Source organism: Ambystoma mexicanum, chromosome 2p (genome assembly GCF_040938575.1).
Source record: "Ambystoma mexicanum isolate Mex_15411 chromosome 2p, UKY_AmexF1_1, whole genome shotgun sequence".
Taxonomy (NCBI): Eukaryota; Metazoa; Chordata; class Amphibia; order Caudata; family Ambystomatidae; genus Ambystoma; species Ambystoma mexicanum.
The window spans coordinates 639,576,064-639,602,102 of NC_090923.1; the positions used below are offsets into that span (position 1 = coordinate 639,576,064).

Here is a 26,039-nt window from a genome sequence, read left to right on the forward strand (position 1 = left end):
GCACTACAGGAGGCTATTTAAACCACACCCGATGGATGAATCTTGCTTTGCGTTATTCTGCATCCTCTGCAGCAGAACGCTCATCGTGTCTTCTGCATCTGATCCTGGGCCTAAGGGAAAAGGCTTACCATCCTGAATCCAGTCTTCAGCAACACCTATAAAGACAAGAAAGAACAGGTTAGCATTACGGTCTTCAGTGACAGCTCTTCACTTACCTGGTCCATCGGCTGTCACCAACGCCTCGCGCTGCATTCCGGCATCTGAAAGACAAAAGCTTACCAACTCTTTGCACGCTCCGGAGGCCTTCGGCGCTGCATCCCGCATCTGAAAGACAAAACAAGGTGCGTTTAAAGACCTTGGGGAACTTTAATACTCACGTGCCATTACTCCTTTCCACATCTAACCCAGTGGGTATTCCGGCACCCTGCAGCCGCTCCGAACTTGTACCTGCAAAATAAAAAGACAGTTAGAGCGCATCGTGAAGCAGGCAACAAGCGCTTACTTACGTGCTTCCAGGCGCTTCTATTCATCACACGGGCTCCATTTTCAACTCACTTCAGCCCGTCATCCGCCATCGCCGGAACCCTGCAAAACAAGAGACATCATTACTAAAGACTTTAAAGACATTAGAATTACTCGAAACTTACCGTTCGTGCAGTAAACGACGGACAGCAGTCCTCTGAAGTCAAGAGGCCTGCTCCCCTTATCCAGTGAAGAAACTGGTTACAGCACCCTGCCCCGAGGCAGATGGAGAGCACGGCGTTCACTTACCTAAGGTGAGAGCGTTAACCTTTGGGGTTCTACAGGAGAAGAGAAAGGGAAGAAGAGAGAGACATTCAATAACCCAGTTCCTTAATCCCATATTTTCTATCTGCAGACATCTTACCCTTCGAGTCAGACATACAGTGCACAGAGGTCCAGCCCAAAGAGCCAGCCGTGTGTTACACATCACCTTTGAAGATACGGTATACGCCCAGTCAAGACCGGCGCCTCTACGGGAATCAGGTGAGCGTTACACATTCCCCTGGGAAGTAAATCTGCCGAGATTACTCTGAAAAGCTCAGTGTGCGGAACAAATAGATAGTCGAGCCTAGAAAGGGAGCCGTGGGCGCCCGAGTGGAATGAGAGCCCTCTGGTTTCCCGGTGCAGTTCCTGCCACACATCACAGAGACCCAAGGCGGATGCAAAGTTGGATAGTCCCGTGGGGGCATCCGGGTTGCGGTGTCTAAGGTGGGATCGGTCCAAGGTGTTACACATCACATTAAAGTCTCCACCTAGAAACCACTTATCGGGTTGATACTTGCCCAACAGGGTGGTCAGTTCCACCAGAAGCTCCTGCCCCAGACCCGGTGGGGAGTAGACCGAGACGAACCCAACACTCTCTCCCCCCCACTCCCCCCACCTCCCCCACACCCCCCCTTCCCCTCCCGAGTGTCCCAAGGACCAGCACATAACGACCCCTAGGGTCCCTCTCCACTTCATGCAAGGCAAATGGGACGCGCTTATGTATAAGAACAAGGGTGCCCCTGGATCCCATGGTGTACCCCTAGTGAAAGGCGGCCCTATAGTTGGTCCGCAGGAAGAAGTTGTAGTGTGAACCTGCAAGATGTGTCTCGGTAAGCAGGGCCACATCGGGCGAATATCTCTTGAGCAGTTGTTTAACTAAGCATCGCTTAATCACGGACCCCATCCCGTTCACATTCCAGGTGAGGACCTTAAGGGATTTGGGACTTGTAGTCACCGGGAGTTGAGATTGGTCAGGTGCCATCTAGCAAGAGCATAAGAAGGGTTGGCAAGTGAAATATGGGGGGTGGAATCCTGGTGTGTGCCGGTATGGTGTAGAATCAACAGTGACTGGTGACTGAAATGCTGTTTGAGCGTGCTACAGTCCCAACTGGCCAGGTACCCCGTCACTCCTTAAAACCTACAGGAGTAAAGTGGCCCTGGGGTAACTAAAAACTCTTCCCAACTGTTCCCACCCTCCCCCTCCCCATACTCCACCCCAACTCAAAGTACCTGTCGCCCTAACCTTGATGACATTCAAAAACAGTTTGGTGCCAGCACTAAGAGTCCCAACTGTAGTTCAACAAAAAACAAGAGTTTGGAGGGTGGGTGGCACCCAGACGCAAGGGTATCAGTCCCCCGCTTACCGCCCTGTGGATATGTAAAACGCTGTGTGCGGGTCACTGAGGGCCTCCCGCGGTGTCGTCCATAAAGTGACCGCTTGCCGGCTGGAGGGTAAAGCCACATCAGGGATCAGGGCGGGCTCCCTCATCCCAATCTCTCGGTCGGTCGAGCGGTGGTGGCTGGTCTGGTATTCGACGCTGCTCCGGTGGTGGTCCAGGGTTTCTGTCTTTAGGGCCTCGGGATGTCGACCAGTCTCCTTTGATGTGTTGCTCCGCCCAGCGCCATGCCTCCCCGGGGTCATCAAAGTGGACCGTTGTCCCTTTGTGATAAATGTTCAGCTGTGCCGGGAAAAGCAAGCCATACTTAGCACCAAGCGTTTGCAATAGTTTAAGCTTTCCAAAGGATTGCCTCGCCTTCTGTACCTCCCTCGTGTAGTCGGGGGAAAAAGGCCAGCCTGGACCCGTTGAAAGTGATTGTGCCCTTCGAGCGTGCCAGTTGTAACAGTGCAGCATCCCGATCTCGGTAGTTTAAGAACCTTGCAATCACCGTGCGTGGAGGAGCACCAGGCAGCGGTCGTCCCGTAGGCATCCGGTGTGCTCTTTCTATAGAGAACATTTTTGAGAAGGATTGCAGGTCAAACAGGTCTGTTCGTAGTTGTTCCAGAAACATTTCCATGCACGGTCCCTCCTCCTTTTCGGGGATGCCAAGTATGTGAATGTTATTCCGCCTGGATCTTCCTTTGCCCTCTTCCACCCTTGCCTCCAGAGGCTTGAGCTTAGTCGAGACCCTCTGGAGCTGTTGTTGCGTGGTATGTAAGCCATCTCCTGTATTTGAGATGCGATGTTCCGCTTCTCCAGTGCATGCAGACAGTTTCTGTAAGTCATGCCTGAGGAGGGACACATCCAGGCTTATTCGGTCTATCTTCTGCTCCATAGATGAGCGAGAGTCGGCTATGGCCGCCATGACGTCTTTAAGGGAGAGCGTATGCGTGGGTTCAGAGTCTCCAGAGGGCTGCGGTTGGGAGTCGGCGGGCTGCGATGGAGGGACGGTGTATTGCTCAATCCTGTTTTGCAGGGTGGGTTTCTTCATTTTTTCTTTACCGATGGTTGCCACTCTGACGCACCCAAAAGACCAGTTGTGGTAAGCCACGCAGCGGAGGAGGGCTGCAGCGGGTATGCCGTTTCCCAGCCCTCGTCACCCCCTGCAGCCCAGGCAGTTCCGATCTGGTTCCAAACAGAAGGCACCGAGGGCGGTCTCCGCTCCAGTCGCTGGATTGTACCTCACAGCCGGGACGGGCTCGCGCCTCCGGATCTCCTCCAGCCACGTCTCCCAGCCCAGATCGTTGGTGCGAAGATCAGTTGGCGGCCATCTTGTGCCGAGGGCACCGCTCGCATCCCAAATTTTGACCCGCCAGGATTCAGGACTGCCGGCACATTCAGCCGTCAAACTTCCTGTGTATACGCCGCAGAGCCTCAGCTTTCAGAAGGTCTCTTTTTTATACTGCTGGCGATCGTAAAACAGGCTGTAAATGCAGGATGTATAGAGCGGTGGCGGGAGCCGAGGAGACTCACGTCCGCATTGCCCCGCAGTTGGCCACATCCCTTTTATCCAATATTTTTAATAAAATTGCAATTCGTGATTGGGGGGAGATTTATGGGGTCATGTTGGTCTAAGCCCGTTTTTTTTTTTTTACTTGGGGTGTTACAGTGACAGTTTTAATTATCGTAGGGTCCTTGTGGTCTCTGAACGAGGCATTTACCTTTCTACGAAGAAAAAGGGCAAATGTCTCGGTGTTGTCCAGGATTAGTTTCGGGGTTAAAGTGTTTTCAGAGCAGGATGTACGTCTGATAGTGGATAGAACTGTATGCATTTCATCTAGGGAGAGGGGGGAGAACTGGAATTTCGTCCTCTCCAGGTGGCTGGGCTCAGAGGTGATAGGGGATTGAGAAGACTGGCTATCCACACTAAAGGTTTTCATGGTTTCACTGACTTTTAAGATTTTATTGAAGAAGGCTGTTTGGACTTTCTCACAGTCTTCCTGCGATGGTTAGAAAGAGGGGGGACAGGGTCGTTGGTTTTTCAACTGATTCCAAAATCTGGAATAATTTGCCAGTGGAACTAGAGGCTGCGGTGATCTGCTCATTATAATAGATTTTCTTGGCTTCTGTCAGTTTTTCCCTATATAGGCTGTCCAGTTTTTTACCAGTTTGTTTTGTTGTTATACGTGCCACTTTCTTTCCAGTTTTCTTTTTTCTTTCTTAAGCTTACAGGGTTCAACATTAAACCAATGTTGATGGTTTAGGTTAGGTCTGACTTGTTTATATTTGATGGGGGCATGCTGGTTTAGAAGCTTTTCAAATTGGTTGTTGAATGTAGTCACTATTTTGTCGCAAGAGTCCTTGTCGGCTGTAATGTTCATAATGTTATCTATGCTTTGGGTCAGGATGAGGGGCATGATTTTTTTAAAGTTCCTTCCTTGAACTTTGTTGGGTATGTTGTTTAATTTTCCAACATTTTCTCTAGGTGCGAGTACCAATTCAATTTTATGGTGGTCGGACCATATGCATGGATGAGTTTCAAGCAAAGTAATTTCCACATTCTATACTTACAGTTGTATCATCTAAAGGTCTACTACTGAACTCAGTATTGCAACAGCAAATGTCTTTGTATATATGTGTGTGAACTGTTTTTACATACCAAAAGTACATTGATTTTAACATTGCCCTGGTATATATATAATAAATAACCATATTTTTTATATTACAGTGTTTCCTCGACTATAAGTGTGCTTCAAGGTATTTCTACTCAACTATAGCCCTTCTTCCTCCTAGAGTAAGCCTGGTTGCTCGACCATAGCTACCAAACCTTTTGGGTAGTTCAGGGCACACCTAAGAGTTGGAGCCCTGTACTCCATAGGTGGACTTTAGAAAAAATATCTACCGTCTCGAAAATGCTGATCGACCTTATATCATTTTCGAATAACGTTGGTGTTCAAATTGTATGTGAACGCTAGAGCTCAGGTTTCTGTACAGTCTGTAGATAGAGATTTTCTTCTTGCAATAGATCATTTTCTTTACAGCTGGCCGATGTGATCTTTAGTGCTGGCATTATGCTTTTACTCACTTGAGTCTTTGAAGGACTCTTGCTTCTGCGTTCTGGATTAGTTGCAGTTTTTTGTTGTGGTAGTCAGGCCTGCCAAGGTAGATATTATTGGCATAGTCTAGTCGTGACATGACAAGTGAGACAATGAGGCCCTGACACTCTATAACCACAGCAAGGCTTTTCCCACTGTGTTAAGCCAACACACATGGTAGACACCATTTTGTATATTTTGTTTTGTTTATTACAAACCTTTAATAAATTCATATCCAAATCTTGCTCTTAAAACATCATACAATACATAAAACATTCGTAGCTCTCTGCTCATAATTCCATAGCTGTGCTATCTCAATCATGGTCATCTTATTACAGTCCTAACAACCCAATTATGAATTTTGTTACCGCAAGAATCATGTGACAATTTTCACCTACCAACAACACATTTCACCATTCATCTATACTTGGTGATCTATGGTGAGCAACCACATCACTAATATATACCTGCCTTGTTGACAACAGGCTCTCGCATTCTACTAACAGATGTTTTGAAGTTTCCACTTTTCTGTATATATTGCAAAATCTATATTCAGAGGTCTTTCCCAGAGTCAGGCCTCTTGCAATGAGAATCTCCATAGTGGGCAGAATGTTTAATCTCGGTCTTATGAAGGCATCTCAATGTTTAAGACTGGGACATTTCTCTAGATATCTCAGAAGTTGATCTAGAGCGCTCCCGTCATGGGCTAAATTTAGAGGTGCTTTGTATGCAGATCTCTTAATCTGTGTGTCTATCCAGTCCTGTCTCTTTAGACAGAGCTTTATCTTGTTAGCATTCATAGTCAAGCTTTCTTCAGATTGATTCAGACTGGATAGACATTCTTGGCACTCCCCTTTCCATATATCCAGCACTCATTCCTTCTTTGCTTCATCTCTATTTTTTAGTATCTCAAAAGGACGCAAGAGCTCCTTATCAATACATTTCTGATACAGATCTAGCGTTCTCCATTTAATCATGGACTTGAAGGATTGTAAGCCCAATTCTCATCTTAGTTGCGATACTGGAAGAGATCTTGTAAGGCGAATAACTTTTTTCCAGAACTGCCCTTCTATTAGCTCCCAGAAATCTGATGGAACAGTCGGAGCAGTTTTGGCTACATAAGTCAAGATTGGGGCAAAGTATTGTTTGTAAAAAACAATCACTGCTGTCAATGTAAATTTCCCAAATTTCCTGGGCATCATTGTGGCTGACGCCATCAATTCAAAGGTTCGCTTTTGAGCTACAATTGAAGTGGACACTGAGATATACAATTAAGTCCACTTTCCCTAGAATTTTGTTATCAACAGACCAGGAGAAATCAGGTTTCCTCTTTCCGCATCTGCTATCGAATACCAATATTCTGTATTTATTGGTGTTTATTCTCAGATTATTCTCTTTCATATAAAGGTTATACTGGTGCAATCGCCTTTGCAGGCCGATTGGAGTTAGATCCATCATGACCAGGTCATCTGCATATATTATCCAGGGAATGCGCTGATGATATATTTTGGGGGTTGTGGGGAGGCTCTTACAGCGCTTTGCAGTGTCGCCATGTCAGACATGTACAGGATAAAAAGAGTGGCAGCCAAAGGGCAATCTTGTTTTATACCTCTGCTTGTCTTAATGGATTGAGTTAACACCACGTGACATTCTGACTTGTGGTTGATGATTAAAGAGACATTATTGCCTCCAGAAGATCAGTAGGACGTTGCCATTTTCTCAGTTTCCCCCAAAGTGTTTCTCTATTGATGGTATCTGTTAGGGAGAATTGTCAGAAATTTGCTAATTCCCCTTCTACCTTAGAGAACCCCAGCTCTTTTGATGGAGTTTAGGACTTTTAAATTCAAACCTGGAGAGAGTGAGAACCTTTCTCCCACTCATGTATTTTTCTGTGATTTGGACTGTGTTTCTTTTGACTTTGGAGTCCAACAAACTCCATAGGCATCATCTTTACATTGTGACACAAAGCACCTTCAGTGCAGTGACACAGGGAAGGCTCTTAGATTTCCCAAAGGTTTATATACCTTCTCATGGTGAAACTACTGTTTCCAAGAGCAGTGAAGTGAAATTGAATTTACTTACATTTTGCAACTTTATAGACCTAGTACACACTATTTTACCATAGGGTGCAGGAGGGGTTACTTAGTATCCCCTTTGTTTAGTTTCTCATGCAGCATTTTTATGTTACCCTTTCTATAATTAATGGATGGTGGCAGTGGTTGACCTTTTACTACCATTGTGTGTTTTTTACCACGGGCTGTGTTCGCAGCTGCAGTAAGGCACCCATGGCCCCGGTCTTCTTTTTTCACCATTTCTTGATGGAAAGGTCCTTCTTGAGATTTACTCTGCGTGCCAAACCAGGTTTGGTCCCTTTGTTCATTTTGCCTTTAGCGGGATTCACGAGTGAAGCCGCCTCTGGTATCAGTATGTCTGGCAGGGGCAGGAAGTGAGGGAGATGCCCAAAACTTCCTGTGCTTAATCCCCTTGGTTACAGGAATGCTCCCAAAGGTGATTGGCCGGATGGCTGTCCCGCAAGGACAGCCATCCTGCTGTGTGATTGACAGCTGGCCTGGAATGAATGGGAGAAACCTGCATAAAAGGCGAGGCTTGTTGGCTTGGAAGGCAGAGCCGATCACTGGACACATGTATCTGAAGAAGAACTTGGAAGAGATGCCTGCTGCAACTCCTAAACCGTTGGTTTGCCCGGTGAAGCCCTGCTGCTGTGCTGAAGCTCTGAATTTGTTTCGACTAGAGAAGCTCTGGAAGGACAATTTCTCCCCTTGAGTTGGTGGGACAATCAACTCCAAAGTCAACTCGTTTGGACATCCTCTCGGAGCTGGCTGTACTTCCACTGCTGCTGCTACTGGAACCGAAGTACCAGGGAGAGGAACACCAAATCGAGTGGACTGCTTTTAAGTCAGATCCGAGCGCCAGGAAGATCCTCCGGACTTCCCTGAAGCTGGACTGACCAATCCTGAGCCACCTCGAGCGCTGGACCCCAGATGCGAGGAAAGTCAAATGGTATCCGAGAACCGCAGTGTTGCTATTTGCTGTCAGACACGAGGAGCTGAAACGCGGAAATACCACTGAATTGAAGTTTGCCATTGCTGCCTCTGACCTTCTCATTGCAGTGCAGGAGTCCCCAGACGTCCTCCCTCTTGTCCCCACGACTGAGGTTCAGGAACATCAGGACCTGCAGAGCTGTACAGGAACAAAAGCAAGCTGGAACCATTTCTTCTAACCAAAGGTACTGTAAAGTCTAAGAGAACTTACCTCTTGTGGTGTAGCCTTACTTGCTCTCAGTTGAGACCTGTCTTGGTTACCCTTGCAGAGTTGCTTACAGCTTTGCCCCTCACAAGCCTCACAGCTTGTGGCACTTCAAGTAAGTCTTATGCCTACAAACGTTTCTAAAAACATTGTGCAAGCCTTTTACTTACCTGCAAAGAAGATCTTCAGCTCTACTAGACTTTGTTGAACTAACATTGACTGTCCTGGCTACCTGAGAGACTCTTCTTGGCTTTGACTTTACCTTTCCCTTAGGAAAGGGTAACATTTACTTGACATGGGAAGGTTCAAACAGTACTTACCCGTTTATGAATGATTTGTTAACCTTTGTTTTATTCCCATATCTAACCTTTGCACCAAACTCAGCATTGCTCTAAATGTACCAGTGATAAATCAATGTCCACAGTGTGCTAGCTATTTAAGTCACCTGAGGGTGTAGGAAGTGTCTGTGTGCCATCCCCAATGATTACCATCTGATTTAGAGAAACTAAGAGTGTGTTTTGAAGTGTATTATAATTGTCACATGTTTTGCTCCCTTCTGAAGAAGGCTTATATAACTGACTGTTAAAATAATTTTTTAATCAAGAAACCTTGAGTGTAAGTGTATATTTGAATGACTGTCACTGTGAAACTCTGTGTTACAACCCTATTGCTCACATTGACCCCTCTTGAGATAAGCCTGTCTGATCAGCCACACTATGTGTGTATGTACATATTTTTTGCCGCTGTAACTAAGTTTCGCAATCTCATGTAAATGCTGCGGACTGTTACCCGAGTGTATGACTGCGCATTACAAATAATAAACAAACACACACTACCAACCTGTGTAGTACAGAGTTATACCAAAGGTTGGGATCATATTGCGAGGAGGTCAAGGTTGCTCTAGTGTACCCAAAGGGTACTGGACATAATCTTGCCTAACAGTATTGAAGGCCCATCTAGATGAAAGCTAGATAGACTTTCTGTTGCGTTTTTTTGGCTTTCAATTTCAGTATATTAAGCAAAAATAGATTCAGGTTCGTTCCTATACCTTTAGGAAATCCTGCCTGTTTTATCTAGGATACCAGCCGCAGCAGCCCAAGTCTTCAACTGCCTCAAGAGAATCGAGGCAAAGATCTTACCAAGAGAATCGAAGAGGGCGATAGGTCTATTGTTTTTGGGATCGCCCTTCTTGAAAATTGGTACGATCAACGCAGCCTTCCAAGAATTAGGAATGTTTTGGGCTCGAATTATTTGATTGAATAACTTGAGGCAGAAATCAGCCCAATTTTCTGGATTTTGTTTTATAAGTTGTTCAATCTGTCAGGGCCTGCTGCTCTGGAAGGTTTTAACTTCCTAATTAAGATGACTAGATTTTTTCTGTCAAAATGGATTGACCATGCAGGAGAGATCTTAGCTGCCAGAACGTGAGCTTCATGCACAAATTTGGCAAATTGTTTGATAAAATGTTTAAGACAGGTTGCTTCCTTTACTGCAGCTACTGAAATCAGCAGTTGGTGAGTGGCATTGTAATTCAACAATGACCACAATTCACATGTTTTTATTGGCAAGGATACTCATTATTTCTGCGCCAGTTTGAGAGTTACGCTTTTGAGGAAAGGAACCAATTTCTATATTGTTGTCTCCTTTTTTTCTTAAGCAACACTTTGGGCCTCATCACGAGTTGGCTGTAGCCCTTAAATGCGGTGGTAACGGTATTACCGCCGCATTTAAGGGCTGGCCCTATCACGAGTTGGGCGCTAAATTGGCTGTTTGACCTCCAGCTTTTTTCTGGAGGTGAAAATCCCTGTTTTCAGCTGTATTACAGCCGGCTGTATTAGCCCGCAGTATTAGCACCGAAAATTCCCCATTGGAGCCAATGGACCCAATCAGGAATGGGGATTTACCGTTAAGGCCCACCCCGTGATCCGGTGGTAATACCACCGGACTGGTCGGTGCTAGGGCTATTACAGTCGGCGGTATTACAGCCGGGAATACAGCCCAACTCGTGATGAGGCCCTTTGTCTCCCACTCGCTCAATTTTACGTAAATCCGCTCTAAGGATTATTTTCATCTCCTTCACTTGTTGATTTGTATAGTGAAGGCTCTTGTATTCGCTCTTCTGACCAGGTCTATGTTGCATCTTAAAGTTTAAGAGAACTCAAGAGTAATCAAGATTTGTTTAATCTTTTAACAGAAGAGCGGAAAGGTTTGCTTTGATTTTGTTAACATCTTTTGGTAGAATTATTAAGCAATTTTCTACCTGGTTTATTGTCAAGCCTCAGTTGTTGATTAATTGATCTAAGATCGTTTAAGGTCCCCTTGAGAAATAGTGGTCGATGTGTGTCATTGGCATAATATTCCGTGTATCCGACCATCTCTGGAAATCGTGAGATGCAAAGTAATAATCTAGGCGGGCCGCCGAAGACCCACAGCACCAAGTCAACCCACCAGGAGTGTCACCATGCGTCTGGCCATCCACCACAAAAATATCACGCTCCTTCAATTCTGTAAACAATAGCTCTGCCTTTTCAGATAAGGTGGATAATGGGAGAATTTGACCACACTTATCCATAAAGTTTATGTTTAAATCTCCACATAATTGAAAAAAGGATCTTGGAATTGAATCCGCATCTTATCTATCAATGTCACAATAGATCTTACAAACAAGATATTATTAATACCCAATGAGTTCCAATAAAGGTTAAATAGGATGAGAATGGTAGAAGTCACTGAAGGTTCCTGTACCGAACGTAGAATCAGCAGTTGGATATAGAGGTTTGGATTGCTCGTTTCAACCAACGTGAAATTACTCCCTCATTTTACCAAAGTGAGGAGACCCGAGGAGGGTCTACCCGCAGATCTCATTCTAGCTGGGTTCAAGTAAAGATCAAATCCATCACATATATGCTTAGCAGTCAGCCATGTCTCCTGTAGGCATATTATATCAAAGGCGCTGGGGTCCCAAGAATCATCATTAAATAGTTTCTTGAAGCCTCTAATGTTCCAGGATCCAATACAAACAAACAGGGGAGCAAATTTGTTCAGCTTGTTATTGTCTAGACTTTTGAGAGTGATCCAGCCAACCAAGACCAGTCCACTACTTGAGCTTTCTCACTGATCGCGTTACAGATTGTTTAAACTTTTCTTTCAGTTTCACTCTCCCGGATGATGGTTATTTTGAGTTCAGACATCTTTCTCAGAGATTGGATTTTGTGGTAATTTTCTTTTGTTCACAGTGTTCACTGAATGGCTACGCCATGCATGACTTTTCGTAACCATAACATCCCCTGCTCTTTCTGTGCTTACATGGAGAGCAGGATGATTTGCCTGAATCGCGGCTGGCAACTCTTCTGAGAGCTCAAATCCCAGCAAGAGCAAGTCTAGGGCAGTGTCCAATAAGGATTTCTTCACAAGTGGTGAATAAAGATAGATAGTGATCCAATCGAGTCTACGCTCATCGACAAATTCTACAATTATAGTATCGTCTACACACATGTATGTCAATTTCGGCGAGCTATGGAGTAATTTTAAGATTTTTCTTCCATTCAAAATTAAGCGATCAGGCTCAGGGATTATCCTCTGAACTGTTATTTACAACGTTGGTAATATTCTAGGTATAATCTTAGTTCCAGCCACAACACATTGATCGTTCTGAGAGTTTTGCTTACGAGGAGATGTCTTTCAACTTGCCGATTTATTTTCTAGTGCAGTTCTTTTTTGCTCTAGGGTCATAAAGGACACTTTCATCTAATTTGCATTGGCCTTTGAAAGATCAACTTGTTGCTTGTGGTTGATGGAGATGTTGTTCCTTGTGATGTTTGCACAGGTCCAAGATGGATCATAATATTCTTCTTGCACCTCAAATGTTAGGTTTGTGAGATTCTCCTCCAAACCCACTTCTTAATCAACAGAATAAGTGGATACATTCATTAGTATAATCATATTTTGATCACTGGAGCTTTAGTGATGAAAGGACTTGTTATCAGTGGAGGAAGAGGCGATCTTCTTTGTTAGTAAGCTCACACTGTCTTTTTTCAAAGATGGATTGTCCGGTAATGTTAATTTTCTCAAGAATGCTCTTGATCCATTAGATTGTATTTTCTTTCACAGGAAGTGCATTTATGGTTTTCCTTGGTTGTGGGACCAATTTCCTGGTGACCTTTGACTCTAGAGAAGCTGGTTTCCCAAAATGGCAAAGGGCCTTGAATTTGTCATTTTAGTATCATGAAGTAGGGTCTCAGTTAGTTCAGAGACTAGAATTACTCTAGAATTTGACCTCTCAATTTCCTGCACCACCATGTTTGAACTCGGGAGCGGTGCATCTTGGTTATTATTCGAAGTCTTCAAAGATATCTTTTTACAGCCGTTCACACTGTTGCTCTCTTGGGTTCTCAAGGCATTCACACCTGGTGTAATTATCTGATAGGGTCGATTCACTGTTCTCGAAATATCATTACTAGGTGGTCTAGGCCTTTTGTTCACGGGCTTTGGAGGCACAGTCACTTTGATGCCACAGTTATGATCGTCTTTTCTGAATCTTGACCAATTCAGCATCTCCAAGATGGCAGACATTACTGACTAGATCGTATAATCTCGATTGCCACTGGGCTATTAGTTCTGCTTCTTTGTCGAGGCGGGCTTGCACTTAATTCACAAAAACTTCAAGGTTTAGCATTTTAGTGAGCACCATTGTCAGTAGAGATGCTTGATCGCGTATGGATTCATTTAGATTTTTATAAAGTTTTACTAATGGGTTTACACCGACAGCTAAGGAAGCTGCAACCATGTTTTGATATTACATGTCGTCTATGGGATTTGTTTGCAGCTCAGAGGGGCAGTCGGAAACGGGCTTGCCCTATTGCCTGCAACAGCTGGAGATTCTACAGACATGAGTGATGATGTTGAGAGAGGCGAATCTAGAGATTCACTTTTGCTGTCCATCTGGCTTACAGCAGTAGGTGTCACCAATTTCTGAGTTTTACATGGATCCACCAAGTCATCATTGGTCTGATATATTTGCAGTGCTTAATTTGTGCCAGTGTTTGCCGGTGGGCAACGCCGGCACTCTTTTTTGGGCACCGGAACTCATTGCTGCGCCGTCCCCCCTGGGTATTTTAGAGGCAATGGATGTGTATAATAATAAGAAACATCCATTCTTTTCTTTTTTTGAAAGCATCTGTCCCCGGGACTCGAACCTCAATCCCCAGGTTAACAGGCCGGTGTCTTAATTACTGTACCATCCCTGCACCCGATGCAAGAGGTGCAACAAACACAGTCTTAAAGCAGAAAGGCCAGGCCTGGGTATGCATGGTAACAAAAGTTTACTTTAATTTCATTGGTTGTTTATCAGCCAATGAAATGTGTTAACACTACTGAGGTGGGTGCAGTGGTGCGTGGTGTGGCATGAGCGTGTGGAGACACTTTCATTTGGCACGCAGATGATTCAATTTCCGACCACTGTCTCTGTCTGGCAATTTTATTTCCCCGTCTTCTGCACACAGCAATGCACAGACGGCTATGAGTGGGACCCCGCACGCCAGCAGTGCAAAGGTAACCCTGGAAAAACATGTTGTTTTCAGTAACATGTGATATTTGTTTCTACACGTAAATGCTCCTTTTGAAACACGTTCCCGTTTGCATTGCTCATGAGATATATTGACAAGTGCGAGATGATGCACGATGCGTGCAAAGGTGTGGAATGAAGAGCATTAACCACTTTGGAGGGTGCCTGTGTCTGCCACGAACAGCTCAGATTATTGTTAACAACGTTCAAGAGCAAACACCAGACCCTCCACCACACGTACCCCGCAACCCTCCCCAGCGAATACAGTGTGCAGCGGAGTATGAAGCAGAATATGTGCTGATTAGGTAAGCAGTGTGCCTTCTGTGAATCCTGCAACCCAAGCATACAATGATATCAATGAAATGTTTGCTGCACGTGCGACTGAGCTGACGGAGGTAGGGGGGTCCAGACGTTTCTGGAACTTTCGCTGACAAATTTTTCCTCCCTCCCCATGTCCCTCGTGATTTTCGTTTGTTCCCCCCTCCCTCCCCTTGCCCCATGACTTTAATTTGCTCCCCTCTCCATCCCCATCCCCCCAGTGACTTTCGTTTGTTCCCCCCTCCCTTCCCATGCCCCCAGTGACTTTTGTTTGTTCCCCCCTCACTCCCCTTGTCCCTTGTGATTTTCGTTTGTTCCCCTCGCTCCCAATGCCCCTCGTGATTTTCGTTTGTTCCCCAATCCTCCCCATGCCCCCAGTGACTCATTTCTTTCCCCTTCCTCATGGCCCAGTGACTTTAGTTTGTTCCCCCCTCCCCATGCCCCGAGTGCCTTTCGTTTGTTCCCCCTCCCTCCCATGCCCCCCGTGATTTGCGTGTGTTCCCCCCTCCCTCCCCTCGACCCCCATGACTTTCGTTTGTTCCCTCCTCCCTCCCCATGCCCCCATGACTTTCATTTGTTCCCCCCTCACTCCCCATGTCCCTCGTGATTTTATTTGTTCCCCCTCTCTCCCCATGCCCCAGTGACTTTCGTTTGTTCCCCCTCTCCATGCCCCCCGTGATTTGTGTGTGTTCCCCCTTCCCTCCCCATGCCCCCAGTGACTTGTTTTTATTCCCCCTTCCCTCCTCATGCCCCACCTGATTTTTGTTTGTTCCACCCTCCCTCCCCTTGCCCCCAGTGATTTTTATTTGTTCTCCTCTGCCTCCCCATGCCCCCTGTGACTGTCGTTTGATCCCTCCCCATGCCCCACCGTGACATTTCATGCTTCAGTGCAACTGGAGTGCTGGGGGCAATCAAGGTCACCCACATTGTTCTTCAAGTTAAATGTGCAGCAAAAATCTATTACCAGAGTGCCACCATTACTGCATGGTCCTCTTGCATTGTTAGCGATTGTTTGGTATTTTACTATTGCATAGTATTGGCACAGGTGTATGTGCGCGAGTTTAAGTGAGTTTATGATAACTTATTTTATTGTGTATTAAAAGCGCTGAAAATAAAGTGGGCAAACAGATATTTTGCCTTTTGCATCTTATAGTTTACCATTCAGGATGTGGAAAATAAAGGTACACTGATATTATTTTGGCCCAACATGCTTCTATAAGGATTTACATGTTGTGATGAAGCTTTTAAGCAATTTGTGTATTTTGCAAGTAAACTCTATAGGACAGTATTCTTGTAGGTCTTGTTGACACCCAAAACTTAAATATTTGTTCCATGTAAAGCGTGGAAGAAGGTGGCTGTTCCATTCCCAAATTGCAGAGTGGGTTAAAATCCCTACTTCGCTGTTCAGCATAAGTGTGCAATCTCGGGCAAATAATGTAATCTCACCCTGACTTCAACTGCAAAAAAATTGAGTGCTTATATTATAAGTGATTACGTTTATACCCTTAAGTTACAATAGGACAGTTTTAATAAGTGTAGGGACACATTGATGTACACTGGTCCTCTGCTACTGGCTCCAATACTGTCACATAGAATTGTATTATTGCTGCACTGGCCCTCCCCCAGTCTTGGAGTCGTAACACTTGATTTGACAGGCAGACATAGTCTCACCAGCCAGTCATTGCACCAGAGATCCTAGTATAGCAGACTAACTGTGGTAGAACCAGCATTACATTTTCTCCCCTGTTGCTCGCAGCCACTGAAGTTGCTTGGCCCGTCCAGTGTACTGCCCCAGACTCTGAAATGTCCTGTTATGCTATGATATTGATATTAATATGTCTGCGGGTGCTGTGATGGAGGTCAGTAAAATATGAACGTCCTGTAATCTTAAATTCACTCTGCCATAGAAACTGGGCCCTGTTAGTAAAATGTCTCATTTGTAATAACTACATTTGGCCTACTCTGTCCTATGAAGCTTTCTTTTTCCTACCCTCACGTTTGTTGCATACAGTTCAGGGGGCCTTTTATGTGAACCCAAATTTCCCAATTCTGCCTCCAGCTGTTGGATTTCATATTGAGCATACGAGGTATCACGCCAGCGGTTTGCAATTTCATTGACTTAGTGCCTTTTCCCCCCCTTTAGGTTTGCAGGGAGTGACAATAAGGTAAGGCGTACGTTACCGAGCATAAAACGGGTGTCATTGTTTTGCTGACTCAAGGAAAGTGGGCGCCAAACATGTGACATGGAGCAGTAGCAGTGTGATGGGCTGGTGGTGGTCTGATCTAGGTCTAGCAGTGAACTGGCCCGGGCCGCCCGGGCCGGCATTATGGGGACAAGATTTTTTGGGCGCTGGCACTTATTTTTTTTTTTTACAAATTAAGCACTGTATATTTGACTTAACTAGCATTGGAGCATCATCTTTTCTGCTTGTTGAGTTTGGGTCTTTTGATGTTGAAGGTCTGTTTGTTGTTGGAGTTGAGCATTTGAGCACACCATGCATGCCATTATAGCCAGCGCTTCTTTGCCTAGCCATTGTTACGCTCAGATCAGCAATGTCTTGTGAAATTCAGCTGGCAAGAGTAGAATGTTGGTTTTCCAACACTTTTGTGGATTCAGCTAAGAGGAGCAGGACAGATTGGTAAGGTAAACATTTGCCTTTGTCCGAATCTGCCAAAGTGGTGTTTTATGGTGATTCAGGTCGAGTGAATATCTCCTCTAAAAAGACATGGGGCCTCATCAGGAGTTGGGCTGTAGCCTTTAAATGTGGTGGTAACGGTATTACTGCCGCATTTAAGGGCTTGCCCTATCATGAGTTGGGTGCTAAATCGGCTGTTTTACCTCCAGCTTTTTTCTGGAGGTGAAAATCCCTGTTTTCGGCGGTATTACAGCTGGCTGTATTAGCCCGCAGTATTAGCACTGAAAATTCCCCATTGGATCCAATGGACCCAATGCGGAATGGGGATTTACCGTTAAGGCCCAACCTGTGATCCGGTGGTAATACCAACGGACCGGTCGGTGCTAGGGCTATAACAGTCAGCGGTATTACAGCTGGGAACACAGCCCAACTCGTGATGAGGCCTATGGTCTTCTTCAATGTCAAAATCGCCGATGATGTCATTTCTAGTTTTCTTGCTCGTGTGGTTGGACTCCTCTAGCGGTAAGCGGGTAATCTGTGGTGACAAGAACTCAAATTCTGCATTTTGTTGTAAGAATTGGTGCTTCGCCCGGCTTTCATTCAGTGTACTAATACAATCGAGAGTTGTAATAGTCAGAATCTCATTATGGTTTAGAGGAGTTTCTGAAGTAGCAGCATACATATTTATTGTGGGAAGGATTGCAGTTGAAGGAGTTAACACAACTTGTGCCCTGACTGCAGCACTGACTGAGGTTTCGTCTGGGGCAAAATTCATGCTTTCACTCGAAACTCTAGTTACCATAAGAGAAGAAGATGTAGCCCATCTCATGCCCATACCGTTGCTAGTTTGATTCAATCGCTCCAATGACAGACATTACAATGCGCTCAGTAGCACAATTTGAGACCTCACCAGTCCTCATTGAGTCTGAATGCAGCTCTCTCCTTTGTTTGTTGACACAGGGAGGAGTTGCAGTGATAGTCATTGTTAGAGGAGCGAACAGTAAGTCTGTTGGCAGGGCTTTCTTTCCTTGGCTGTGTGTGCATGGGCCCGACATTTACAGGTTTATTTTAAAGCTTTTTGCGTACCTGCTTTATGCAAGCTTGTGATGTTATGGATAGGCGTTGTATAAAGAATGTAACACACTGGATCAAAAGACGCAGGGCAAGGCAGAATTCAATGCACAATGGCCAATCACAGTCACAATCACAATCAGCATTTTACCTTCTCCAGTTGATGCTCTGGGAGAGTATAACACACAAATTCAGACATGTTGAAAATCCTGAGTGCTAGACGTGGCTGAGTGAGCTCTTCCTGCTCGCCCTGCAAAGACTGCAAAGACTGCAAAGACTGCAAAGACTGCAAAGACTGCAAAGACTGCAAAGACTGCAAAGACTGCAAAGACTGCAAAGACTGCAGACACCTCTGCAGCATAGCTCTGCGGACGCTCCGCGCTGTGCTGTGATTCTTATAGAATGGCTCTGCCTCAAAGATTGACCGCAAGAACAGACTCCCAAGCAAAGACTGCAGACACCTCTGCAGCACAGCTCTGCCTAACAACACAGCATAACTAGAACCAACAGGAACTATCAACATCAACAAACTCCCAAACCAGGAAGCCTACCACCAGAACAACTTGATACACAAACACATCAATAGACCACCGACCCACAATAACAAAACATCCACAACTAAAAAGATACCCAGATACAAGAAGACAAGAAGGACAAATGAACAAGGATGGAAAACAGAACATAAAACAAAAGAAACCACACCCACAACAAACTGAAAGAACAACCTATTGGAATTTAAAACACCTAAATCACCACCAAGGACCACTAAACCAACTAAAGATCCGGACTAAGATTAGAACAAAGACATCATAGATCTCCTGCTATCTCTCCACCTACAAGCCATCCACACCAGGAATCAAACGGCCAACATCTAAGAGCCCAGTGAACATTGGAGGGGAACCCAGTATACTATCAAACCACATCACACAGAACCCACTAAGAAAACAGTATCGGACACCTAGAAGAACCAGAGCTAGACTGGAATCCCTCACCACCTACACCCCTCACATATCCAGAGATTGGGGAAACCAAGATCGCCAAGACAACCAAACATCTAATTGCAACAAATCGGAAAAGAGAAACCCATGGCAAAACCTAATGGAACTCATCAACAAAGTGTGAGGGGTCAGAAATGAGAGACAGGAAGTAAAGACATTTTCATTAAATAAAGTGGGTTGGAAAAACGTTTCTCTAGCCCTATTCTAAAGAGGAACTTCCCATCTAGAAACTAAAAATAAGGATCTGTCCGTTAGGATGTCAGTAACTATAGAATTATCCTTGTGTCCAAAACACGCTATCCTGACCCTCACCCTTACAAAAAAAAAGGTGCAAGGAAATGTCTAACTTGATATTAAGAAAAGTCTTAAAAACCAAAAGTGTAAGAATGACTCCAACAAAAATGTTCTGCAAGGTAAAGACCCTTGGATCCAGAAGGTGGTCCCTTCCCCTGAATTCTCAAACAGGATGGCAAAATGTTTTTTCAGCTAACAGTTCCCTGGTGTCTGCAATGGACTCACAAAGTTCTTGTTCAACTAAAATAAACTGTTCAAGATTTCTGTAACTGTCTTTTTGGAAATGTTCTTGTATCTTGGCAGATTACCTGGCATACTTCCCTGCCAGGAATCTTTATACAATCTTTAGCTGCCTGGTGTACTTGCCTGCTAAAACTTCTCTTTAGGATTCTCAGATCACCTGGTGTACGCTCCTGCCAAGAATCGTTGTGCCATTTCAACTGCCTGGTATACCCGCATGCCAGGAAGCTTTGTACATTTTCAACTGCCTGGTATACTCGCATGCCAGGACTTTATATGTCTTTCACAGTTCTTAAACGTACCACAATACCCATGTGCTGCTTGGTATACATATTTGGGGAAATATTTCCTCAAATGGACTTGCTCAAAATTCTCCCCCAAATTGGCATCTTGTGCTTCTATATTTGCTTGGGGTTTGTCTTTATATTTTGTCTTGTCTGCATTCAAACATTCCTCCTACGGCCCTTGCCTTTGTTTTTTGACTTGGTTGCATTCAAACATTCTGCTTTTGCACCATGCCTTTGTACTTTGCCTTGGCTGCATTCAAACAAGCTTTGCCCTGGCTGCATTCAAACAAACTTTGCCTTTGTATATTTCCTGCATTAGAACCTTGTACCATTCACTCACTTGTTGGCACTGTGGTCGGAATGCCTGGGTCCACCGGTCTTTTCCAGCGTCTAACGTTGCTCGCGCCTCTCCGTTATGACTTCTGCCATCCAGGTTCGGAGTGTGCAGATGTTCCCCCAGCACCCTGCCTAGCTCCACGGTCACACGCCAGCTCCCTTTCTTGTCCTGTGATGAAAACTGCTGCCTCGCTGAGCGACCAAACCTCCAGGAGCTCCTGCCCTACTCCTGGCCTCTACACAGTCCTTCTGGCTTGCCTGCAGCATTCCTCTTCCTATCCCACTGGCCTTCTCTGCTCTGCAGGCTCAATCAGTGTGCTTAGCGTTCAGGATCCCCCGGTGTGGATGGCAACGTCCACTCCTGAACATCCGTGAAGACCTGCTATCTAACCTTAATTCTAATCTCCCGTGTCTTCATCTTTCTCAATCTATCTTCTGTCTTTGACACGGTGAAGCATGCCATCCTGCTCAATCATCTCCATGATGACCTGGGTATCACCGATCAGGCCCTGGCCTGGCTGACCTCGTTCCTCTCTGATCGACCCTCCCAGGTCCAACTTGGGTCCTTCCTTTCCTCTATCTCACTCTCTACCTGTGGTGTTTAGTTTATTACTTGTATAGCGCACCTAACCCATGGGTAACTGGGTGCTTGTACTTGGATGCATAGTAAGTTACATGATACATTACAGTTGAAAACATTTACACAGTCACATAATTACATGATACAATACAAATGATAAACATTTTTACACATTTACAGGGTTACAAAGTCATAACATGATGGATAGAGTATTTACAGACAGGTTAGGTTAGGCATGTTATAATTGACGTTAGCAAGGGAGATTGCAGACAATTATGGTGCTTGTCGGTCAGCAGTCGCTGGTATGTAATCGCACACAGTGTGGAGTTCCACAGTGTGGAGTTCCACAGTGTAGAGTGTGAGGTTAGTCTAGTGTGTTAGCTGGCTTGTGAAAGGAGCCAAGATTTGGTCTTGGCTCTGAAGGTCCGTCCAGAAGGAGGTTTTGGATCTGATGGCAGGCGGGAATGAGTTCCAGCACTTGGCAGCGAGCACTGGGAAGCTGGATCCACCAACTGTTTTTAGGTTGTAGTTAGGGATTGAGAGTAGGTTCAGGTACCTGGATCTGGTGGGTCTGTCTGAATGAGATCTGAAGAATTTGTTTGTGAGGTATTTCAGTGCTGTGTTCGAAAGGCATTTGTGCGTGATGACTAGGGACTGTAGTGTGATTCTATCGGTAGCCACAGTGCATCCTTCCTGAAGGAGGAGATGAGGCTGGCCCATGGAATATTTAGAGCTGATCTTAAGGTGTTGTTCTGTATGACTTGGAGTTTGTTTAAGTTCCGCGCAGAGGAGCCAAGGAATAAGGTGTTACAATAGTCCAATTTCGAAAGGATCAGTTGTCATGATTCCTGCTCCTCATGTCCCCAACCCTCCAAGATGTCAGGCTAGAGCCAGGCCACGATCACCTACATGGCCTTCAAGGGCCTCTCCATCTCTCCAAATATCCACCTGCAGTCAGACTTGGCGCTTGTGCCACCAGACTCACTCACTCCCATAGGATAACATTGGGGATTGGACTTGTAGTGCATTGATGGGGACAAGATGGATGCCCCCACATATTTCGGTTCCCAGAACTGCATGTGCAGTCTAGTCTTTTGGGTGTGGTTCAGCCCAGAGACACCTGGGATACCCAGAGACTATTTAAGCCAAGCCCAGGTTGAGAAACATGCTTTGTGTTTTCTGCACCTACAGCGTGACACTCACCGTGTTCGGATTGGTCTCCAGTAGGCCTGCATCTTTCTTCTGCACTCAGCTCCTGCAAGACCAAGAACACCGTTAGTAACAGCCTTACCTTGCAGCACTTCTGCTCATCATTCATCGCTTCTTCTGTTCTGCGGGCATCTTTGGCGGAGTCATTCCCATCCCGGCACGCTGTTTCCTAAGGAAAAGGGAAAAGAACAGAAAAAAAGCATTAGTAAGCATTCAGCAAATCTTCGTTTATTTTTAAAGACTGTATGAGCTTCAAACGCTTACCTGAATCCCAGCCGCTCTGGGGGAACTCTGTCTCCAGAACTTCTCATCCATCTGCAAGAGGGAAAAGACACTCCAGGTTAGCGTGGAAACATCTAGAGGCGCCACATACCACGCTTACTCACTGCATTTCTTCTTCATAACCGGCATCCACGCTGAAAACGTTGCGGCACCTGAAAGACACAGAAAAAGAACTCAGTTCAATACAAATACGAAAGGGTCGCATCGCACTCTCACTCACCTTCAGCGCTACTTATCTCAGCAGCACGTCGCCATCCCCGGACGCCGGCCATCATCTAAGGAAGGAAAGGAACGAAGTTAGAGAACTGTTCAAAAGACTCATTATACTTACCTGGCAGACTCTTGCCAGTGAAGTAACTAGGCAGCAACGAGCCCGCATCAATCAGCGCGCCCCTGCGCTGAAAGCAGGACGGAGAGCACACCTTCCAAGAAAACAAGGCCCAGTCTCCAGTCGAGTAGACTCCAGGAAAGGGTTCGAGGTCAGAACAGGCTGAGTGACGTCCCCGTGGATACCAGATGAGCGTTACATCAGTGCTGTGGCTAGTGTTAAGCAGCTGTTGGTGGATAAGTAGGGTTTGCAGGCATTTATAAGTTTGTCGGTGTAGGCTGTAGCGGAGGCTGTGCTGTTAACTTGTTTTTTTAAGGGATACGGTGGAATCCAGGTAGACCCCAAGAGTTTTTACTTCACTGGAAACTTTTATCTGGTTTTCATCAATGATGAAGGCAGAGTAGCGTTTGTCTAGTTGGTTAAATTGGGCTTGGGAGCCGATGATTAGAAGTTCAGTCTTGTCATCATTTAAACAGAGACTGTGGGTAGCCATCCAAGCTTGGATCTCTAAGTAGATGTTATTGATCATTTTGGTGTCATGTATATAGCACCCTGTGAGCGTAATCAGGATCTGGGTATCGTCCACATAATTAGTGTAGGTGACACCCAGATTATCAAGACGATCAAAGAGATGCTTTGTAAATATATTGTAGCGTGTGGGTGAGATGCATAATCCTTGCGGAACACCACTGTTGATGGGGTCTGGTGGAGCCGATGCTAGGGGTGAGAAGACCCTAGTGGTTCTGTTTGAGAGGAAGGATCGTATCCAGCTAGCAGCGTTTGGTGAGAAGGCTGCTGCTTTAGGTGCTTGGTCAAGATGTTATTGTCGACAAGATCAAAGGGAGCTGAGAGATGTAAGAGGATGGCTAGTTGGCCCTTGTCCTTCACTTCATCCATGTCTCAGTGTCATGACTAGGTCTGAAACCAGAATGACAGTCCTAGTAACTCATTGTCTTCCATGTGTTTCTGAATTTGGAGATATGCTGCGTGGTCTAGAATTTTAAGAAGGAAAGGGACTGTTATGGGCCTAAAATTGGTGGGGATGTTGGAATCTAGGTTAGGTTTTTTAAGAAGCGGTCTGACCCATGCTTCTTTGAGGTTGTCGTGTACTGAACAGTTTTTGAAGGATGAGTTTATTAGCGCTGTAATGAATGGTGCTAGTTCTCTGGCACCCTCCTTGATGATCGAGGCTGGGCAGAGATCACCTTGAAAGTTAGATGGTTTTATGGTATTATATTATATTCTCCACTTCCTTGATGATGACTGGTTTTTTAATTCAATTTTTGTTTGTAATAAAGCGGTTTTGTTTGAAAGGGCCTTCTGTATATTCGCACACCAGGCGGTGTCTTTCAGGCATGTGTCTGCATGAGGAGCCAGTGTCTCTAGATCTTCAAGTATGGTGAAGAGTTCCTTTGTACTTGACTTAGCATTTTGGATTCTTTCATTAGATATTTCCATTTTAGTGTCAATGGCGGTTTTGTAGATTGTGGCCGCAGTGACAAAAATGTCCTTTTTTGCGGTGGAGGTTTTTATTCTCCAAATGGATTCAGCTGCCCTCTTTTCGTTACTGAGTGATTTTTAGTTCTGCTGTAAACCAGTTATTTAGGTGGTTGGTGGGTTTGGCTTTTCTGAGCTTTAGGGGGGGCAATTTTGTTTATAGCTTGCTCCAAGGTGGTGTTGTACCTTTCCACTAGCAGAGCGGGGTCATTGTCAACCTTAGAACACCTACTGCCACTGCTTCAGCCCATCACTAGTTCACCAAACGATAAGTTGTTCCTAGACATGGTAGGAGCGGTGGTGGTTCCCCCTGTATTGAAGTAGAGTTTCTCCTGTATGGAGAATGTGATGCCGTGGTGGTCTGACCAAGCGAGGGGTTCGTTTTTTAGGATGGTGGTAGGGCAGTTAAGGTCTGCCAACCAATTTAAAGTCCGACCTTTGTTGTGGGTTGTTTCAGTAACGTTAAGTTTGAATCCGAGTTGGGAGATGGTATTCTCAAGGGCAGATGCATTGGTATCCTAAGGATCATGAAGTCCAAGGTTTAGGTCACCTAGTAAAATGACCTGTGAGCTAGGTTTAGTATTTTGTGTTAAGAGAGTAGCAATGTCATCCTCGAAGGAGGATATGGGGCCAGGTGGTCGGTAGATAAGTTGTAAGAGTATGGTCTGGTTCGGGGTGAGGGGTAGTTTGACAGAGTAGCTCGGCCGAGGGCAGCGGTGAGCTGGAGAACTCTCTCAGGCCAAGGTGGGTTTTGGCAATAAAGGCAATGCAGCCCCCTTTACCTGTGGCTCTGTCTGCTCTAATGATGGTGTAGTTATCAGGGAGCGCTAACATTACAGCAGGTCCAGATTCTGGGTTAAGCCATGTTTCAGATATGGCCACAAAGTCCAGTTGGTTAGATGTTATGTTATTTTGCATTTGTATATCGCCGTATGTATCATTGCTATGATCTCAAGGCGCTAGTAGGTTGAACGCCCTTGGGAACCGCAGTTCAAGTCAGTTGAGAGAGAGAGTGCGTGGTCGCACCAGGTATGTGTGCAGCTGGTGTGGTTGTTGCATGATATCTGCTTCTTAGCGGTAGGTGTGGTGCTGAGGAGATCAGTTGAATGTGTTCAGTCTGGAGGGTGGACATCCAGACTGAATTCTAGCTGCGTTAGGCCTGAGGAGACGCCTAAGCTAGCCGGTATGTGCTAAGCTAGCTATGTTTTATTAGGATGATGGGTAGTTTGATGAGTCAAGTTAGTATGAGAACAGCTTTACCGAATGTGTCATAGTACTGCAGTGTTCCAGTTGAACGGTGAGCATAGGAGAGAGTAAGCGTAGTAGTGTGATATTGTGGTAATCAGTAAAGTGTATGCGACCTGGCACGCTCAATGATGTTGGGAATACCTTCTAAATTCAACTCTAATACAGTGACGCTATTAGGGCATATTTCTAAGTTCAGATTTAACACAGATGTGATGTAGTTAGCGATGTCAAGGGCATGGGCTACTAGCGATCGAGCGTTTATAAGGGCTCCTTTGATGCTTGGAGCGACAGGCGTTTTGTCGATGAGGAGGTGTATGATGAGAACTGTCTAGCACTTTGTTGCTGTGCAAGTATGCAGTGGAGGGCTTAATGGCTACCTTAGGTGTGAAGCGCCTGTTTGTTGGAGCCTTGGGGAGGAAGCGAGATCCTAGTCTGGCATTCCTGTTATCAAGTGGGCATGGAATAAGTGGCGTAGGTGGTGTGGCAAAGCGGCAGATCCATTCCTCTGGTGTCAACAGCAGTATATCTGTACGGGGAAGGATTGATTCCAGACTCACAAGTTGCATGTTAGGCTGGGTTGGAAGTGGGATATCAGGGGAGGTGGTAGTGTGGAAAGTAGATACGA

The 26,039-nt window shown here is 45.4% G+C and overlaps 1 protein-coding gene across 2 annotated transcripts in view; it reads right to left on the reverse strand.

Moving 5' to 3' along the window:
• MST1 (macrophage stimulating 1) overlaps positions 1 to 26,039 on the reverse strand; it is a 1,288,434-nt gene that overhangs the window by 535,283 nt on the left and 727,112 nt on the right. The gene's annotated exons all lie outside the window — the stretch shown is intronic.